The sequence below is a fragment of the Triticum aestivum genome, chromosome 1B (genome assembly GCF_018294505.1).
Source record: "Triticum aestivum cultivar Chinese Spring chromosome 1B, IWGSC CS RefSeq v2.1, whole genome shotgun sequence".
NCBI lineage: Eukaryota > Viridiplantae > Streptophyta > Magnoliopsida > Poales > Poaceae > Triticum > Triticum aestivum.
This window is the reverse complement of record NC_057795.1, coordinates 540067535-540072616: the sequence shown is the minus strand read 5'-3', so window position 1 is coordinate 540072616 and position 5082 is coordinate 540067535. Positions and strand designations below refer to the sequence as shown.

The 5082-nt window shown below is 39.6% G+C and overlaps 1 long non-coding RNA gene across 1 annotated transcript in view; it reads left to right on the top strand.

Moving 5' to 3' along the window:
- The first annotated feature begins 281 nt into the window (after positions 1-281).
- Positions 282-5082, top strand: part of LOC123094195 (uncharacterized) — a 6356-nt gene continuing 1555 nt past the window's right edge. Inside the window, exons 1-7 of the long non-coding RNA XR_006445766.1 lie at positions 282-882; positions 975-1100; positions 1216-1305; positions 1396-1554; positions 1679-1805; positions 2875-3463; positions 3709-3857. This is a non-coding gene — a long non-coding RNA (uncharacterized lncRNA). The remainder of the gene's footprint in view (positions 883-974; positions 1101-1215; positions 1306-1395; positions 1555-1678; positions 1806-2874; positions 3464-3708; positions 3858-5082) is intronic.

Sequence of the window (5082 nt, the reverse complement as noted above, 5' to 3'; positions counted from 1 at the left end):
ACTCTTTTTTTTGGTGGGAATTGATTTGTTTTTTGTTGTTGTTGAGGGAAGAGCGAATCGATTTGGTACTGTGCAGGGTAATCTTGTTTTCCCGATCTTTTTACATTTTTGTTGTAGTTTTTTCAATGGCATCTATAGCAATTAAGGACAGTATAACCGAGCCTAAAGCGAGCCTTCTCACGCTCTCAACATTCTCGGCCGTCGGATCCCGTGCTTTACACTTTCCTGGCCGCCGATTGACTTCTCATCGCGAACTGGGCGACCTGTCCTGAGGGCTGCTTTTCTGGAAGCCGAAACCGTGGCCTGTGATTGATTGGGCCTTCTACCTCCGAAAGCCCATTCTTTTAGCCTCGTTTTCCAGCCCAGTTTCGCCTTCTCAGTTATCACCTCACCTCATCGCCTCCCCGAGGGCTCTCGTCCGAACGACCTAGGCAAAGCAGCCATCCCCGACGTAGCGCCGCCGCTGAAGAAACCTGAAGCAGCGCCGCCGCTTCCCTCCTCTCTTCCTTGATTGATTGCTCCCTTTCTCCTTAGCCTACACGCTACCCTCCCCATGCGGTCTTCCTGCCCCGCTGCTCTATGCCAGTGGAAGGTGAGAGGATGAGGACCGAGGGATGGGAAGGCGAGTCGAGGCGTAACAGGCGGACTCTTGCCAGTTGCCAATATCTTCCTCCTCGTCGCGCAGCTGTTCCATGACCTCGACCTCGAGCGTCGGTGCCCACGATGGGCAGCACGCCTGTTGAACCCACTAATGGAATAGATGCACTATCTGTTCTGATTATTACCGTCTTCTTTTCCGTGTCGCCCGCAGTACCTACAAGACACCGATATGGAAGGCTTCAAGGACACGTACCCGGATGACCTTCTTACTCTATCCTTAAGGTTTGCACTCTTCGTATTTCCCTTCGTGGTACAGTTCACTTCATCGTTCAAGCCTCATTATTTTTTGCTCGCTTCATATTTCCGTGTACAAGCTGTTCTGGACAAAACTGGAATCCACCCAGGTGATATCGGTGACGCTGTAGTCGGGACGATGCTAGGCCCAGATTCCCAGCGTGCAATCGAATGCAGGACTGCATCTTTGTTGGCTGGAGTTCCACGTAAATACTACTGTTTCAATCATATATGTCACCGGTCATCCTCATATGAATGAAAGGGCATCTTTCTTATGGAAATTGATTTCTGTTCCCTTCAATTCCCTCCTTGTTGATGTAGAAACTATTCCTATGAGAACAGTAAAGTGTGAACGGACAATGCTCATCTGGGTGGCAGTATGCAAGAATTGATATGAATGTGACAGTGTATGTGAGTGCCTTTTTCAGTTACGACCACCTTGTCTCATTTTCCTAAATCCTCTACAACATTTTTATTGATAACTCTGTATTTCAATTACAGTTGAATTTTGGGCAAGACTGGTGAGTCATCGTCAATCTCAGGAGATTAATGAGCTAGAAGACTACCAACTCAATATGTATATGTATTACTTTACAATGAAAAACGACCACAACTATCAACTAAGGAGAAGGGGCTCAGTCTGTAAATCGTTGCCTTCAGGTTGCCTATGATGCGGTGTAACTCCGTTCGTGATAATCTGGCTTCTAACAAGAAAAAAAATAGATGCCATAATATCAATCTCAAGCTTATAACTTCAAAACATTTATGGATTCAATTTGTGTAGATGCTGCTGGATTCAAAACTTCGAGTGGCAAGCAGGAGTGATATGCCTGATTGTTGTGGAGTTCAACTTCACTATGAATTAGGACACAGAGCTAGGTGACAATACAAATTGATGTTGAATGCGCGAGGTAAGTGTGTTATTACTCTACATTTCTGTTTGGTCATGTGGGTTCTAAGAGCCAACAGGGACTATAAAGTTGTGCACAGTTCACTTATAACATACATGACCAAGCAATAACATAAATGTTGTTGGACTACAGATATCCTCCAACATTTTAAAGATGAGTAAGAATGACGATGCCAGATATAGTGAAGTAATGTGATGGTCCCTTTGATTACATACATATTTTGTTATCTAATGTGAAGATACAAAAACTGAAAAAAAAACAAGCTATTTGTTCAAATTTCGAAGGCATGGAGCTGTTTTTTCTTTCTCCATCTATACTTCTCCAGTTCTCCTGTTGTTCTTATGACAAGGACTTATTTGCTAATCTGCATTTCATGATTAAATGTTTTTTGGTTAATAGTATTCTTCAATCTTCAAAATAAGGATTTTCTAGATACTCAATATAATGGTTTCCAGTGATCTGCTGTTCAATATAATTTCGTATATAGAATAAATAAAACTACTTTACGTTCACCAATTTATCAACCTTTTTAAAATATTTGTTGTCAATTCTGAATCAGGACAAACCAGTTCATCAGCAAGGACCAATATTTACAAAACGAACAATTGATAAACTGCCAATAAGATGTCAATGCAGTAAAGATAATAAGTAAGGAAAAGCAAGACCAAACAAGTTGATGTGTGTTTTTACCATTTCAGTGCTCAGGGACATTGTTTAAGGTTGATTGTATGTCGTCTTAGAATTGTACTTTTATTATACAATATGATGTTGTAGCTAAAATTTCTAGCAGTTTCGAATCTGATTTTAGTGTCTGATCTTACAACTACAGTACACACATTGCACTGATAAACAAGTACTAGTACTCTGTTTTGCCAATCCAATGGTGCCCTCAAATTCCAATCAACTTATTTCGTACTTAACATCCATATTTCATGTCATCATATATTTACAAAATTTCCTACCACTATATTGAAGAAATGGATGGGCGCGACAACGCGCACCATCTATGATCTCTGATGTTACTGTTGATTTTTCAGTATCATTTACTTTTGTTCTGATGGATATATAGGCAGGGAGTGGGTATCTAGGAAGAATGAATTTAAAGGAATCGATGCAATGATAATGTCGGTACAATGGCAGCTCCAAATTTCTATAGAAGCATAATGAGAAGGAATGATGTACTGTACTAGTAATATTCAGGGAAGTGTCCCAAAACAGTATAGTTCAGTGAAAAACCGTATATTTGATGGACCATTCAAATTTCGACATGATATTAGAAGTGCAATATTCACTTTTCACTTTCTAATTCATATTTATTTATTTTTATATTCCATATGAATTCTAAACTGCATATTCTGTACTGTGTTGTTCAAGGTAGAGTCCTTCATATCCGATGACATCACCTTGATGCGAGATGGGATATAAATACTAAAATAGCATGTAAATAACATTACCATAGTTATTTACCTATTGAAGCTGGACAGCATTGTGTTTTTTTGGTCCAGTATTTTTTCGCGTGTAGCAATTGGTTATATATCTTCTGCGCCTTTATATTTGCATGTATCCTTAAAGCTGGTTATTTTTCCTTGAGATGAGACTGCAGGGAAGGGCTCACAGCTGGAAGTGTCGAGTACTATATCACTTTGGGGGAAATCGAAGTATGAAATTCCATAGTTGTCAAATATTATTTATTATGTCAAGGTTACAGTTTATGGCCACTTGCTTGCTTCATATTTGTTATCCTGCTAAAACTTCTATTGCCAACGAGATCATTTAATGTAGGACCAATAATCGTATTGGTTAGAATACAGTAGGCAACATGAGCAACAAATGTTTGTTCTTCTTTTCCAAGAGTTCTTATCCTGTTCTTTTGTTTCTCACACCTATTATCACCTAATGGCAGCCATAAGGGAGAGAGAGCTATGTGCTTCTGTGGTGGGCAGGGTCTAACAACGAAACCATCCCATCCTGTTGTGGTTGTTGGCCGCTTCGTGTTTGCCTCTTTCAGGAGAACGATCTGTAATGCGCAAGTCCCTTTCAAGGCTTATCCATGTAGGTATCTTATCGAAGTTGATCTATGTTCGTATACTTCATCCTTTTATCCTTCAAAATAATTATCTCGATTATGCATTTGTCAGGTTCACCTTTGAACACTCATGAAGCATAGGTTTCTCCAGTATATATTCTATTTCATAAGATTGGTTCACCTGATGTATGTTAACAAGGAATGAATCCTACATCATTAAAAAAATTGAACCATACATCATTAAAAAGATTATACATTTTTTTTAATTCATGGCATACAGTGGTTGTTTCTACTATACAACACGTAGGCTACAGATCAAATTTCTAATATATGTAGTTGCCTTCTTTTGTAAAACTGAGACATCGATATATTGAGAAACTTCCACCCACTTGGTAATTTAAAGTGCTCTTTTTAAGTTTAAGCACATCTTGGTTGTAAGTTTTTGCAATATTAATTCTTCAGAATTATTCACCAGTACTGGATACTACTTGTGCTCGCTCCTCATGTATACTGCATAGCTGTTGTAGTTATCCATAAAGTATTTGAGTGTCAACATATTTTGCCTTGCCTCTCTTGCTTCCTGTCCCTCCCATGGTTTAGAACCCTTGCCATTCTTTTACAAAATTGAAACTTACCAACCTTCTTACCATTTAACATATTCATACAAAAAATATATTAATCAACATATTCACGTGACAAAACACTTGCCAAAAACCATGATTCATGGGTGTGATAATTATATCACATGATTAAAACTAATACCCTTGAATTTATTTTCACATTTATATCATGTAATCAAAATACTACACTTGCATATAATTGCATCAATCATTAATTTTATAGTGCCAAAATAGATTGGCGCGGCAACGCGTGCATTCGATGATCTAGTATAGTAAAAGGGGACATGACTCTCTTGTGTCTTGTATGAATTGTTTTTTTACACGTTAAGTTTGTTCTGCCGAACAAGGAATCCGCACCTTGTTATCCCGAAATTTTCAAGCTCGAGTATCTTTTGTCTCACCTGCTTTGAAACTCCCGCCTCTTCAACCCGCGTCGCGCCTTGTTATCCCAAAATTTCGACGCGCGCGAAAACTCCCTCCTCATCCGAAATCTGTCCCGCAGCCCAGACACGCGAAATCCCCCTTCTACCCCTCAGCCGGAAATGAAGCTCCAAGTCGCGGTGTCAAAACCAGTGGGGGTACGCTGGTAACTTACCCTACATTTCAGACAAGCGCGTCCCTAAGCTTGGCT